Source organism: Triticum aestivum, chromosome 5A (assembly GCF_018294505.1).
Source record: "Triticum aestivum cultivar Chinese Spring chromosome 5A, IWGSC CS RefSeq v2.1, whole genome shotgun sequence".
Lineage (NCBI taxonomy): Eukaryota > Viridiplantae > Streptophyta > Magnoliopsida > Poales > Poaceae > Triticum > Triticum aestivum.
The window spans coordinates 302,555,136-302,571,095 of NC_057806.1; positions in this window are offsets into that span (position 1 = coordinate 302,555,136).

The window sequence follows — 15,960 nt, forward strand, 5'->3', positions numbered from 1 at the left end:
ATCAACGGGTGCCCTCCATACCAACACTTTCCAAGGAATTTATTATTTGACAACATGAAGTAAATTCATTTGTTTTTGCATTTCGGGACTGAGCATCCCTAATACCTTTGCCTTACTCTCATGCAATGACAAGTGAATAAACACTCGTCTTGAGAATAACACATCTAGCATGGAAAATATTAGCCACCCCTCACCGCTCCGCGAGCGAAACAAACACACAAAAGAGAAGTTTATTTTGAAAATTAGAGATGGCACATGCAAATTTGCTTAGAACGGCAAAAGAATACCACATCTTGGTAGATATAGTGGACTCATGTGGCAAAACTGGTTTAAAGGATTTTGGATGCACAAGTAGAGGTCATACTTAGTGCAAAATGAAGGCTAGCAAAAGATTGGGAAGTGACCAACCAAGAAACGAATAATCTCATAAGTAAGCATTTAGCATAATTAACACCAAATAATGCACCACAAGTAGGATATAATTTTCATTGCTTGATTATTGACTTTCGTGCATGCATAGGGAATCACAAACCTTAACACCAATATTCCTACTAAAGTATAATTACTCATCAAGATGACACACATATCACATCATCATATCTCAAAATTGTTACTAAGAATCGAGCTTATTTTGTCAATGATCTTGATGACATTTTCCCTTTTTTTCTTTATCCTTTGCTACCTCTTGAACACTGCATTGATTTTCCCTTGAAGAGGATAGGGCGGTGCAGTAAAGCAACGTAAGTATTTCCCTCAGTTTTTGAGAACCAAGGTATCAATCCAATAGGAGACAACGCGCGAGTCACCTCGTACCTACACAAACAAATAAGAACCTCGCAACTAATGCGATAAAGGGGTTGTCAATCCCTTCACGGCCACTTGCAAGAGTGAGATCTAATAGAGATGATAATGATAAGATAAGTATTTTTGGTATTTTTATGATATAGATTGAAAGTAAAGATTGAAAAATAAAACAGATTGAAAACTTGTATGATGGAAAATAGACCCGGGGGCCATAGGTTTCACTAGTGGCTTCTCTCAAGATAGCATAAGTATTACGGTGGGTGAACAAATTACTGTCGAGCAATTGATAGAATAGCGAATAATAATGGGAATATCTAGGCATGATCATGTATATAGGCATCACGCCCGCGACAACTAGACCGACTCCTCCTGCATCTACTACTATTACTCCACACATCGACCGCTATCCAGCATGCATCTAGAGTATTAAGTTCATAAGAACAAAGTAACGCCTTAAGCAAGATGACTGATGTAGAGGGATAAACTCATGCAATATGATATAAACCCCCAACTTTTTATCCTCGATGGCAACAATACAATACATGTCGTTTCCCTTTCTGTCACTGGGATCGAGCACCGCAAGATTGAACCCAAAGCTAAGCACTTCTCCCATTGCAAGAAAGATCAATCTATTAGGCCAAACCAAACTGATAATTCAAAGAGACTTACAAATATAAAATAATCATACATAAAAGAATTCAAAGAATATTCAAATATTGTTCATAGATAATCTTGATCATAAACCCACAATTCATCGGATCTCGACAAACACACCGCAAAATAAGATTACATCAAATAGATCTCCAAGAGAATCGAGGAGAACTTTGTATTGAGATCCAAAGAGAGAGAAGAAGCCATCTAGCTAATAACTATGGACCCGAAGGTCTGAGGTAAACTACTCACACATCATCGGAGGGGCCATGGAGTTGATGTACAGGCCCTCCGTGATCAATGACCCCTCCGACGGAGCTCCGGAAAAGGCCCCAAGATGGGATCTCTTGGGTACAGAAGGTTGTGGCGGTGGAAATAGGGTTCGTGGTGCTCCTGGATGTTTGTGGGGTATGTGAACATATATAGGAGGAAGAAGTAGGTCGGTGGAGCTACGAGGGGCTCACAAGGGGTGAGGGCGCTCACAGGGGGGTAGGCGCGCCCCCTGCCTCATGGTCGCCTCGTTGATTGCTTGACGTCCACTCCAAGTCATCTGGATCACGTTTGTTCCAAAAATCACGTTCCCGAAGGTTTCATTACGTTTGGACTCCGTTTGATATTCCTTTTCTACAAAACACTGAAATAGGCACAAAAAACGGCAATTTGGGCTGGGCCTCCGGTTAATAGGTTAGTCCCAAAAATAATATAAAAGTGTAAAATAAAGCCCATTAATATCCAAAATAGATAATATAATAGCATGGAACAATAAAAAATTATAGATACATTGGAGACGTATCAGCATCCCCAAGCTTAATTCTTGCTCGTCCTCGAGTAGGTAAATGATAAAAACAAATTTTTTGATGTGGAATGCTTTCTTGAATATTCTTCAATGTATTTTTCTCTATTGTGACATGACTGTTCAAATCCGAAAGATTCAAGATAAAAGTTTATCGTTGACATAAAAATAGTAATACTCCAAGTATGCTAATCAAGCAATTATGTCTTACCAAAATACCATAGCCAAAGAAAACTTATCCCTACAAAGTCATATAGTTTGTCCATGCTTCATTTTCGTCACACAAAATGCTCTCATGATGCACAACCCCGATGACAAGCCAAGCAATTGTTTCATACTTAGATTTTTAAAACTCATTCAACTTTTACGCAATATATGAGCGCGAGCCATGGACATAGCACTATGGGTGGAATAGAATATGATGATTGAGGTTGTGTGAGAAGACAAAAACGGAGAAAGTCTCACATTGACGCGGATAATCAATGGGCTATGGAGATGCCCACCGATTGATGTCAATGCAAGGAGTAGGGATTGCCATGCAACGGATGCACTAGAGCTATAAATATATGAAAGCTCACCAATGAAACTAAGTGGGTGTGCATCCAACTCGCTTGCTCACGAAGACCTAGGGCATTTGAGGAAGCCCATCATTGGAATATACAAGCCAAGTTCTATAATGAAAAATTCCCACTAGTATATGGAAGTGACAAAATAAGAGACTCTCTATCATGAAGATCATGGTGCTACTTTGAAGCACAAGTGTGGAAAAAGGATAGTAACATTGTCCCTTCTCTCTTTTTCTCTCATTTATTTATTATTATTCTTTTCTCTTTTTTATTTGGGCCTTCTTTTTTCTTTTGGCCTCTTTTCTTTCTTTTTTTTCTTTTTTTTCGTCCGGAGTCTCATCCCGACTTGTGGGGGAATCATATTCTCCATCATCCTTTCCTCATATGGGACAATGCTCTAATGATGATCATCACACTTTTATTTTCTTACAACTCAAGAATTACAACTCGATACTTAGAACAAAATATGACTATGTGAATGCCTCCGGTGGTGTACCGGGATTGCGATTAATCAAGAGTGACATGTATGAAAAAATTATGAACGGTGGCTTTGCCACAAATACGATGTCAACTACATGATCATGCAAAGCAATATGACAATGATGATGCGTGTCGTAATAAATGGAACGGTGGAAAGTTGCATGGCAATATATATCGGAATGGCTACGGAAATGCCATAATAGGTAGGTATGGTGGCTGTTTTGAGGAAGATATAAGGAGGCTTATGTGTGATAGAGCGTATCATATCACGGGGTTTGGATGCACCGGCGAAGTTTGCACCAACTCTCAAGGTGAGAAAGGGCAACGCACGGTACCGAAGAGGCTAGCAATGGTGGAAGGGTGAGAGTGCGTATAATCCATGGACTCAACATTAGTCATAAAGAACCCACATACTTATTGCAAAAATCTACAAGTCATCAAAACCAAGCACTACGTGCATGCTCCTAGGGGCATAGATTGGTAGGAAAAGACCATCGCTCGTCCCCGACCGCCACTCATAAGGAAAGCAATAAAAGAACACCCCATGCTTCAAATTTGTCACATAACGTTCACCATACGTGCATGCTACGGGACTTTCCAACTTCAACACAATTATTCATCATTTTCACAATTACTCAACTAGCACACTTCTAATATTACCACCTTTATATCTAAAAACTATCTATCAAGCATCCAACTTCTCTTAGCATTTAAAATTTATAACTAAAGTGAATTACCATGCTGTTCTAAAGGACTCTCAAAATGATATAAGTGAAGCATGATAGATCAATTATTTCTATAAAATAAAAACCACCACCGTGCTCTAAAAGATATAAGCGAAGCACTTGAGCAAAAACTATATAGCTCAAAAGATATAAGTGAAGCACATAGAGTATTCTAATAAATTTCAATTAATGTGTGTCTCTCCCAAAAGGTGTGTACAGCAAGGATGATTGTGGTAAACTAGAAAGCAGAGACTCAAATCATACAAGATGCTCCAAGCAAAACACATATCATGTGGCGAATAAAAATATAGCTCCAAGTAAAGTTACCGATAGATGAAGACGAAAGAGGGGATGCCTTAGGCTTTTTGGTGTCCTTGGATTTTACCTTGGGGTGCCTTTGGTATCTCCAAGCTTAGGCTCTTGCCACTCCTTGTTCCATAATCCATCAAATCCTTACCCAAAACTTGAAAACTTCACAACACAAAACTTAAAAGAAAATCTTCGTGAACTCCATTAGTAAAAGAAAACAAACCACCACTTCAAGGTACTGTAATGAACTCATTCTTGATTTATATTGTTGTTAAACCTATTGTATTCCAACTTTTCTATGGTTCATAAACTCTATTACTAGCCATAGATTCATCAAAATAAGCAAACAACACACGAAAAACAGAATCTGTCAAAAGCAGAACAGTCTGTAGTAATCTATGGGTTTCGACCACTTATGGAACCCCAAAAGTTCTAAAATAAATTGCTGGACATGAGGATTTATCTATTAATCGTCTTAAAAAATAATTAACTAAATAGCACTCTCCAATAAAAAATGGCAGCAATTCTCGCGAGCGCTAAATTTCTATTTTTTACAGCAGTATCAAAAAGACTTTCCCCAAGTCTTCCCAACGGTTCTACTTGGCACAAACACTAGTTAAACACAAAAAACACAACCAAAACAGAGGCTAGATAAATTATTTATTACTAAACAGGAGCAAAAAGCAAGGAATAAAAATAAAATTGGGTTGCCTCCCAACAAGCGCTATCATTTAATGCCCCTAGCTAGGCATAAAAGCAAGGATAGATCTAGGTATTATCATCTTTGATATTTATCTTTTTAATGGAGTTATGCTCGAATCCAGGAGGTACCTTATGTTTCCCTTCATACTCGGAGATTTTTAGATCTAGAGCATCCAACCGGTTATTGCAAAGTCTAATCAATGTATTCATGCGGTGAAGGTTCCCTCCAACATTTTTAAGAGGTTCAATAGATTTTTGCAATTCGCATAATTTCTCTAAGATTTGGGTTCCCTCAGGAGATGGTCCCTTTTGTGGGGAAAGTATTCCTACTATCCCTTCTATAATTTCATAAGCAACACTAGGATCAATATCAATAAAATTCCCCTTGGCGGCAAAATCAAGGAGTTGCCTATGGGGTATGGTGAGCCCAATATAAAAATTACGAAGTAAAATCTTAGAGTCTCCCTCTATAGTGCAATCATGATAAGATTTTATCATCCTATACCAAGCATCTTTTAGGTTTTCTCCTTGTCTTTCTTTGAAGTGGAGAACTTCAAAATTGGGAGACAGAGGAGTAGATAAAGGACTAGCCATAACGACGAGGCAAGCAAAAAAGAGGCGAACGGAAAAGAGAGGGCGAATAAAACGGAAAGGGCGAAGTGGGAGGGGAGGAAAACGAGAGGCAAATGGAAAATAGTGTAATGCGAAGGCTAAGAGTTGTGATGGGTACTTGGCATGTCTTGACTTGGCATAGATCTCCCCGGCAACGGCGCCAGAAATCCTTCTTGCTACCTCTTGAGCGCTGCGTAGGTTTTCCCTTGAAGAGGAAAGGGTGGTGCAGTAAAGCAGCGTAAGTATTTCCCTCAGTTTTTTAGAACCAAGGTATCAATCCAGTAGGAGACCACGCGCGAGTCACCTCGTACCTACACAAACAAATAAGAACCTCGCAACCAATGCGATAAAGGGGTTGTCAATCCCTTCACAACCACTTACAAGAGTGAGATATGATAGAGATGATAATAATAAGATAAGTATTTTTGGTATTTTTATGATATAGATTGAAAGTAAAGATTGCAAAATAAAATGGATTGAAAACTTGTATGATGGAAAATAGACCCGGGGTCCATAGGTTTCACTAGTGGCTTCTCTCAAGATAGCATAAGTATTACGGTGGGTGAACAAATTACTGTCGAGAAATTGATAGAATAGCGAATAATTATGACAATATCTAGGCATGATCATGTATATAGGCATCACGTCCGCGACAAGTAGACCGACTCCTGCCTGCATCTACTACTATTACTCCACACATCGACCGCTATCCAGCATGCATCTAGAGTATTAAGTTCATAAGAACAGAGTAACGCCTTAAGCAAGATGACATGATGTAGAGGGATAAACTCATGCAATATGATATAAACCCCCAACTTTTTATCCTCGATGGCAACAATACAATACGTGTTGTTTCCCTTTCTATCACTGGGATCGAGCACCGCAAGATTGAACCCAAAGCTAAGCACTTCTCCCATTACAAGAAAGATCAATCTAGTAGGCCAAAGCAAACTAATAATTCGAAGAGACTTGCAAAGATAAACCAATCATATATAAATGAATTTAGAGAAGATTCAAATATTGTTCATAGATAATCTTGATCATAAACCCACAATTCATCGGATCTTGAAAAACACACCGCAAAAGAAGATTACATCGAATAGATCTCCAAGAGAATCAAGGAGAACTTTGTATTGAGATCCAAAGAGAGAGAAGAAGCCATCTAGCTAATAACTATGGACCCGAAGGTCTGAGGTAAACTACTCACACATCATCGGAGGGGCCATGGAGTTGATGTAGAGGCCGTCCGTGATCAATGCCCCCTTAGGCAGAGCTCCGGAAAAGGCCCCAAGATGGGATCTCTTGGGTATAGAAGGTTGCGGCGGTGGAAATAGGGTTTCGTGGTGCTCCTGGATGTTTGCTGGGTATGTGAACATATATAGGAGGAAGAAGTAGGTCGGTGGAGCTACAAGGGGCCCACGAGGGGGGAGGGCGCGCCCAGGGGGTAGGTGCACTCCCCTGCCTCGTGGCCGCCTCGTTGATTGCTTGACGTCCACTCCAAGTCCTCTCGATCACGTTTGTTCCAAAAATCACGTTCCCGACGGTTTCATTCCGTTTGGACTCCGTTTGATATTCCCAAAAATAGCAATTTGGACCGGGCCTCCGGTTAATAGGTTAGTCCCAAAAATAATACAAAAGTGTAAAATAAAGCCCATTAATATGAAAAACAGATAATATAATAGCATGGAACAATCAAAAATTATAGATACGTTGGAGACGTATCATCCTTCTTGGATATATATCACTTTGGGACTAATTTTCGTGTGTTGCTTTTCATAAGCTCAAACAAATATAAGTGATGATCACGAGCATAACAAATTTTCTTTCTCTCAAAATAATTTAAGTGAAGCAAGAGACATTTTTTTCAAAATTTTACTAGCTCTCAAATAAATCCAAGTGAAGCAAGAGATCATTTCTTCAAAAATAACAAAGCTCCCCGTGCTCAAAAAGATATAAGTGAAGCACTAGAGAAAGTCCATTGCTCATAAAAAATTTAAGTGAAGCATCGAGAGCAATTCTAACAAGTCATGATACAATTTTGGCTCTCTCAAATTGGTGTGACCAGCAAGGATTGATAACTTAAAACACAAAATAAAACAAGCAAAGACACATATCATACAAGACGCTCCAAGAAAAACACATATCATGTGTCGAATAAAAATATAGTCTCGAGTAAAATACCGATAGTTATTGGAAGAAAGTGGGGATGCCACTCGGGGGCATCCCCAAGCTTAGTTTGTTTCTCATTCTTGGATAATAGCTTGGGATTCTGGGGCATCCGCAAGCTTATGCTCTTACATCCTTCCTTCATCCATCGTAAGATAACCCAAGACTTGAAAACTTAAATCACACAAAACTCAACAAAGCCTTCGTGAGATCCATTAGTATAAGAATAATAAATCACTACTATAAGTTCTTAATCAAACCAATTCATATTTTTTTGTATTATACCTACTATATTCCAACTTTTATATGGCAAAAACTCATCAAACAAAACCATAGAGCCATCAAAATAAGCACACAACACAAAGAAAATAGAATCTGTCAAAACAGAACAGTCTGTACAATCTGAATATTTTGAATAATTCTGTTACTCAAAAAACTCTGAAAAATTAGGACGTCCTGAGAAATTTGTATATTGATCTACTGCAATTGGAATGGGTATTTTATCGCTCTCTGGTAAAAAATTAAAATTAATTTCGTGAGCGTAAAAGTTTCTGTTTTTCAGCTTGATCAAACAACTATTGCCCAAGAAGATGCTAAAGGATTTACTTGGCACAAACTCTAATTAAAACACAAAAAACAGAATCATAACAGTAGCATAATTGTGCTAACACTCAAAAACAGGAAGCAAAAAGCAAAAATAAATTTTATTCATCGAGTTGCCTCCCAACAAGTGCTATAGTTTTACGCCCTTAGCTAGGCATAAGGCAAGGATCTAAGTTTTGTCTTCCGAAGTTTTGGCAATTTTTGTAATGGTTTTCTAAAACCCGGGAGGCTCTTTACGCTTCCCTAAATTCTCCAGAAAAGAAACCATCTTAAGATCCAAAATATCAAATTGCTTATTACAAAGAGTAATCAAGGCATTCATGCGATTGATACTACCATTGAGGTGTTTGAGGGGTTCATTATATTTTTGTATTTCAACCATATGCTTATGCAAATCACCAAGTTTATCCAATATTTGAGCTCCCTCGGGGGTAAAAGGAAACCCCTTCTTTTGAGGTGGAATTCCCAAAATTCCCTCTAAGATTTCATAGGCAGCATTGGCATCAAGATCAATGAAGTTTCCTTTAGCAGCAAAATCGAGAAGTTGTCTATGATGCAAAGCCAATCCTATGTAAAAATTTCGAAGCAAAACTTTAGCATCCCCCTTTAAGTTGAAAATATGATACAATTCCATAAGCCTATACCAGGCATCTTTCAAGTTTTCTCCTTATCCTTGCTTGAAGTAAACGACTTCAAAATCTGGTGACAAAGGAGGAGTAGGGACGCTAGCCATCGAGACAAGAAAGCAAGAGAACGACAAACGGGAAAAAAGAGGCGAATAAAATGGCAAATTTTTGTGAAGTGGGGGAGAGGAAAACGAGAGGCAAATGGAAAATAATATAAATTGCAAGGAGATGAGATTTTTGATTAGGAACTTGGTTATGATGAAGATCCTCCCCGGCAACGGTGCCAGAAATTCATTTTGATGTCGCTTGAAGCTACATCGGTATTTCCCCAAAGAGGAAGGGATGATGCAGCACAGCGGCGGTTGGTATTTCCCTTAGATGTGAAACCAAGGTTACCGAACTAGTAGGAGAACCAAGCAACACAACGTAAACAGCCCCTGCACACAAATAAAAACCACTCGCAACCTAACGTGTTAAAGGGGTTGTCAATCCCTTTCGGGTAACGGCGCCAGAAATGACATGTTGATGGGAGAAAGTTGTAAATATTGATAGATCGAACACCAAACAAAATAAATTGCAGCAAGGTATTTTGGGGTTTTTGGTTTAATAGATCCGAAAATAAAAGCAAATAAAAAGTAGACCGCAAAGGCAAATATATGAGAAAGAAGACCCAGGGGCCGTAGGTTTCACTAGTGGCTTCTCTCAAGAAAAAATAGCAAACAGTGGGTAAACAAATTTCTGTTGGGAAATTGATAGAACCTCAAATAATTATGACGATATCCAGGCAATGATAATTACATAGGCATCACGTCCAACATTAGTAGACCAACTCCTGCCTGCATCTACTACTATTACTCCACACATCGACCGCTATCTAGCATGCATCTAGTGTATTAAGTTCATGGAAAACAGAGTAATGCAATAAGAACGATGACATGATGTAGATGAGATCCATTTATCTATGGCGGTAGATATAGATCCCATCTTTTTATCCTTAGTAGCAACGATACATATGTGTCGTTTCCCTTTCTGTCACTGGGATCAAGCACCGTAAGATCGAACCCACTACCGGGCATCTCTTCCCATTGCAAGATAAATAGATCAAGTTGGCCAGACAAAACCCAAATATCGGAGAAGAAATACGTGGCTATAAGAGATCATGCATAAAAGAGATCAAAGAAACTCAAATACTTTCATGGATATAAAAAGATAGATCTGATCATAAACTCATAGTTCATCGATCCCAACAATCACACCGCAAAAGAGTTACATTATATGGATCTCCAAGAGACCATTGTATTGAGAATCAAGAGAGAGACATGAAGCCATCTAGCTACTAACTACAAACCCAGAGGTATTGTGTGGATCTCCCTACAAAGAACTACTCACGCATCATCGGAGAGGCGCCAATGGAAGTGGTGAACCCCTCCGTGATGGTGTCTAGATTGGATCTGGTGGTTCTGGACTCTGTAGTGGCTGGATGAATATTTCGTCGGCTCCCCTAGGGTTTTGGGAATATTGGGGTATTTATAGAGCAAAGAGGTGGTCCGAGGGGCACCTGTGGTGGGCTCAACCCACCAGGGCATGCCTGGGCCTCCTGGCGCTCCCTGGTGACTTGTCCCCTCCTCGGGACTCCCCCCAGGTGCAACCAGGGCCCAATATATTCCATCTGTCCATAAAAAATCACCGTAAAGTTTCGTGGCATTTGAACTCCGTTTGATATTGATTTTTTGCGATGTAAAAAACATGGAAAAAACAGCAACTGGCACTTGGCACTATGTCAATAGGTTAGTACCAAAAAATGATATAAAACGACAATAAAATGATTATAAAACATCCAAGATTGATAATAAAACAACATGGAACAATCAAAAAATATATATATAGGTTGCAGACATATCAGAGGATCACAGTGGTATCGGGGATACCGAGTTGATGGATATTTGTGATGTTGTGCGAGAATCACGGGTAAAGGTCAAGCTCCTTGTGGTCATGTAATGATTACTACGGTATTGTTAATACCAAGCTTAATTGGATCCTGAGATGATCGTGTGATGTCCGTGATGGTGAGCTTGTGCATGTGATGGTTACGAGGTAACCTGAGCAGAGTAAGTTGGTGCAAGATAGTGTCATCATGTTGCATGCTAGTATCATCATGTTCATATGTTCCTGCCATGCTCATATTGTTCTAGTAGTATCATGTTCATCTTGTACATGTCATGTTGTTCTGATAGTATCATGTTCATCATTGCTAAGTAACCTGTAATTGCCATGCAATTGTTTATCTTGATTGCTTGGTTGCTGTGAGCTTGTAAGTACATTCAATGTACTGACCTGGCGTGTCATGCCAGTTTGCAGGTCATGCCGGATTTGATTGCTTGTTTGCCATGGATCCCTTGTTTGCGAGCTAGGATAAACATTCCAGCCGCCCCTTCAGAGTGGAGTTCATCACCGTTGTTTCGATTTCGCTGCCAGTAGTCATTCCGTTGCTTCATGTTGTCCTGCTGCTTGCATGGAGCAACCATGGCAGGCGTAGTGTCACCGTGCCGATGTAATCCCCTTGTATCCATATAGATTGTAATAAAGAGCTCACCGTCGCCACCACCAGGATTCCCCGGCTCACCCAGGCCGGACTCACACTTGAGATGATCGGGGCAGACTTCATTCGCCGCCGGATTGCCCCGTTGCACAACAAGGGGAGGCCAGCTTGGCTCTTTACGAACCCGGCTGACATTATGCGACTCCGTCCCGGCCTCGATCACAACTTCACAGTGCTGGCGCATGCCCACTTCCGCCAGCGGCTTTTCCAGCTTGATGTGGGTCGCGATGGCGAGGTCGAGCGGACCGGCAAGGCCGCGAGGGCTGCCGCAAAGGTTGGCAAGGCCCTCAAGGGGCCATTTTTCAAGCTGCCAGCGGGGGTGGTCCCGTTGTGCAACAATTCGCGTCGGTCCGAGATCATCGCCAGGATGTCAGACTATAATGCGCACGGCCCTGTCTCGAGCTGGAGGAGCCGAAGGACGAGGATGTGCAGCAATTCTTCGACACCCCGATCGGCGGCGGCCTCCGGGGAGGTCAGCAGCACCGACATTGGATCTCCGCTCGTCGAAGACGCGGCCGACGAGTCGTCGTCGTCGGAGGAGGACGTGGCGGCCGGCTCGACGCCAACCAGGGGAAGAGGGCGACTCCCGCGGCGGGCTGGCTCCGGTGAGCCGGTCCGGCCCGGCAGGGCTGGGCGGCCTCAATTGACCCTGGAGGGGTCTGGGCACCACACGAGGGCCACGGCAGCCAAGAAGCTGACGAAGGCCGCTGAGAAGAAGAAGACAACAGCCCCTTCCTCATCTGGGCGCGCACAAGCCCCGCCGTCTTCGCCTCCTCCGGCAGATGTCGACTCGGATGTTGACGCGGGGGTCACTTTTGATCTCGGGCCTCTCAGCCCGAAGAGGAAGAGGAAAGCGGTGGAAGAGGAGGAGGTGGATGACGAATAAGTACTCCGTTCCTTACTGTCATTTCCATTCCTCTGAATTAAGCCACCCATCTTGATCCGTTTTTGCTTTTGCAGGGATGCAGAGACGTTGGCCCAGAGGGTGAAGAGGGCGAGGACCTTGGGGAGCAGCCAGCCCCCGACTGGGGCTTCAAAGACACCACTGGTGGTGCTGAGCAGCCCGGACAGCAGCCCCCGGCGCAACCCCTAGCGTAAGTTCGTCACCCTCTTCTTACTCGACATGTGGTAGGCGCTCGATGCTATGATGCTGACCTTGCTGGGTTTGCAGGAGGGGAGCAGCAGCAGGAGGAGCCACAGAGGGCTACTCCTAACACACCACCCCCATCAACTACACCACCGCGGGGGGCGTCCCCGGCAAGGGCATGAGGCACGGAGCCAACACCCATGGAGGAAGAGGGGAACTTGGGCGCTGGTGGCTCTGCCACGCCGCCGGATGCTGGCGGGGAGGGGACTTCTGCTTCACAGCCTGGCACTAGCGAGTCGCCTGTCCTTCGTCTCTGTTTTTCCCTTATTCTTTTCTTGGCTTCATTGCTCCCGTTGCCGACCAGGCCCTCCTTCAACAAACATGGAGGACGTGGACACTGTTGTCGGGGATATTGCTGAGGAGGCCACAGCGGAGGCCAGCAGGATTGCCGCCGAGGAGGCCGCCAAAGACACTGACAAGGCCGCCACTGACGAAGCCGCCAAGGGTGCCGCCGGGGATGCCGCTGTGGGGGCCGCCAAGGCGACCGACGAGGCTTCTGCCGAGGGCGCCAGCGGTGGACCTGCCGGTGAGGCTGGCAAGGCCTCTGCCGAGGAAGAGGTGGTGGGTGCCTCCCTCCTCCTCAACCTCGGGCCCCGACAGATATCTGAAGGTGGGCGACGATCTCTTCGTCCACCTCCCAGGGGCGTCAAGCCGGGCGCCCGCCAAAGGGGAAGTTTTTGATGGCGAGGTGCTTGCCGCCACCGGGCTCAAGGTGGTTGATGAGCCGGGCGTTGGTGGCGACGGTTCTCCAGAAGAGCAGCTTTTCCGTGCCATGGGGGCCAATTTCCAGAAGCTCCAAGTGCTCTACCGTCCTCGCTTGGACAAGGTCAAGTCTAGGATGGCAACGGTGGACAACGCGGAGGTGGACTTCAAGGCGCGCGTTGCCGAGACGCAGACCTGGTTCCACCAGACTCGCGAGTAGCAGGGGGCCTTTCAGGAGGAATTGGCCAAGCGCAATTTCGAGCTCACCATGAAGATGGCTGACATCGAGAAGGCCCAGGAACAGGCGGCGAACTTGGCTGCCACGGCCGAGGCCGTCCGGAACCAGCATCAAGCCGCACTGGATTCCCAGGAAGAGGACCTCACCGCGCGTGAGGCGAAGCTTGCTGCAGCGCGCCGTGGCAAGGATGAGGAGCTCGAGGCCCTTGTCGCGCGGCAGACTCGCGAGCTGGAGCAGAGGCACAAGGAGGCACTCGATGCCCAGGCTCTGGCCCATGCCGGCAAGGTAAGGGAGTTGGAGGTGGTGCAGGACGAGCTGAAGGAACAGGCCCTCAAGCTGCCAACGAGAAGAGCACGCTCAACAGCGCCTTGGTGGAGGCGCAAGGAGCGGTCATTAGCAGGGCTGGGAAGCTCTCCGAAGCACAAAACTCCGTCAGAGATCTCAAGCTGAAGCTGGAGGATCTCGAGAAGATGCTGTCGGAGAGCAAGGCTCGGGAGGAGACCTTGACCAGGAGCCTGGAGGAGGAGAAGCAGCTGCGGGCGAACGAGGCCGCCTCCCACCAGGATTATGTGGCGGGTGAGAACAGATGGATCAGCCGTCTGGAGGAGGTCGCCGGCAGGGTCACCCCGCAGTTGACCACCATGGGGATGCCAAACGTGAGGTACGCCCCTAAGCGCAGCGGGACCGTCAACACCAAGTTGACCCTGTTCTTCGAGGGCGTCCTCGGAGCCTTAGCTTATCTTCACTCCAACCGAGCGACCACGTTGGCCAGGGAAGCTCGGCGACTTTGCCGGGGGGTCATGACCAAGGTCCTCACCAAGATGGCGTACTAGAATCCCGACCTCGACTTCGGTGCCGCGATGGATAGCTTGCCGAATGGTGTTGACCTCACGGTGCTCAAGGAGCGCATCAAGCCCGTCATCAGCAGCTTCGACGAAATCAAGAGGGTGGAAGGCCAGCGCCGGGATTAGGCATCCCGTTCTTCACCGCCGCTGTAGGTTCACAACCAAGACAAATTTCATCTTTAGTTAGAACCGCAGCAATGACGTGATGTAATATAACTTTGTAGTACTTTTAATTTCATGCATGTTATTTCCCCGTTCAATTCCTCTTTGTATGCGCGCCCTACGCCGATTGGGTAGGCTCACCGGCGCGGAAGCCCCGAGCGGCGTTTTGGGGACGGATCCCCATGGGCCTGCTGGTTACGCGTGCTGCCGAACAAGCCACCTTTCCGTTCCGAATGCGGCCGCTCGAACTGTCGAGCTTGACTCGAGTCAGAATCGAGAGCGTTGTTGGTCGCGGAAGGTTACTCTGCCATTCTCGACGCAGCCGCTTGAGCTGTTGAGCGGACTCGAAACAGGGCAAGGGCGTTGCCGATCGTGGGAGAGCCCCCTGGCGTGCAGGTTTCTCATACAAAGGCGTGGCATCTCCGGGGGGAATAACCTCATATAAAAAGGATAGAACAAATAAGGGTTCAGTGCAACTTAGCTTCTGTTTGTAGTCACTCGAGCGCTGATCTTTCGGCCTCCGTCCTTCTCCAAGAGCCACGAAGACGAAGGAGTGCTGAGCTGATTGCTAGAGCTGATTCTCACAACTGCGCCCCCTACCTGGCGCGCCAAAGATGTCGGTGGGAACGACACCTATGGGATCACAAGAATCCCTACTACGGTTGCGGGGCACGGGGTCGTGAGAAGAGCAGATCAAAAAGATAGCACACGGTTCGTTTATCTAGGTTTGGGCCGCGAGGATGCGTAAAACCCTACTCCTGCTTTGGTGGATTGTATATCTGTGTTCTTGAGCTAGCTATGGGGCGTGAGGAGCTCCAAAAAGCCGAAATCCTCCTCCTGGTCGCCTCGGGCCTCCTTTTATAGGAAAGGGGTTGCCACAGTGGCACACATGAGGTGGAAAGGGTACAGTGATGTGAGGTTATCCCTTGCATTACATGACAAGGCACCTTTAATGCGTCTTGCCCAGGTGTCCCTGCTTTATCCGGGATGGGGGAGAGCCCTGTCTCGTCCGTCGCCGCTCCCTCTCATGTCGACACGCGCCCTGGCCAGCGGCGCCCGCAGTGCCATGTAGGCAGGCAGGCAGCTGAGGTGGCGCAGTGGTGGGTGTCGTGGTTCTAAGTCTGACAGTAGTGTAGGGGGGTAAGTATGGAGAGGCAAGATCTTAGTTGTGGGGAAGTTGTAAGCATGCAAGGTTTACGAGTTCAGGCCCTTCTCAGAGGAAGTAATAGC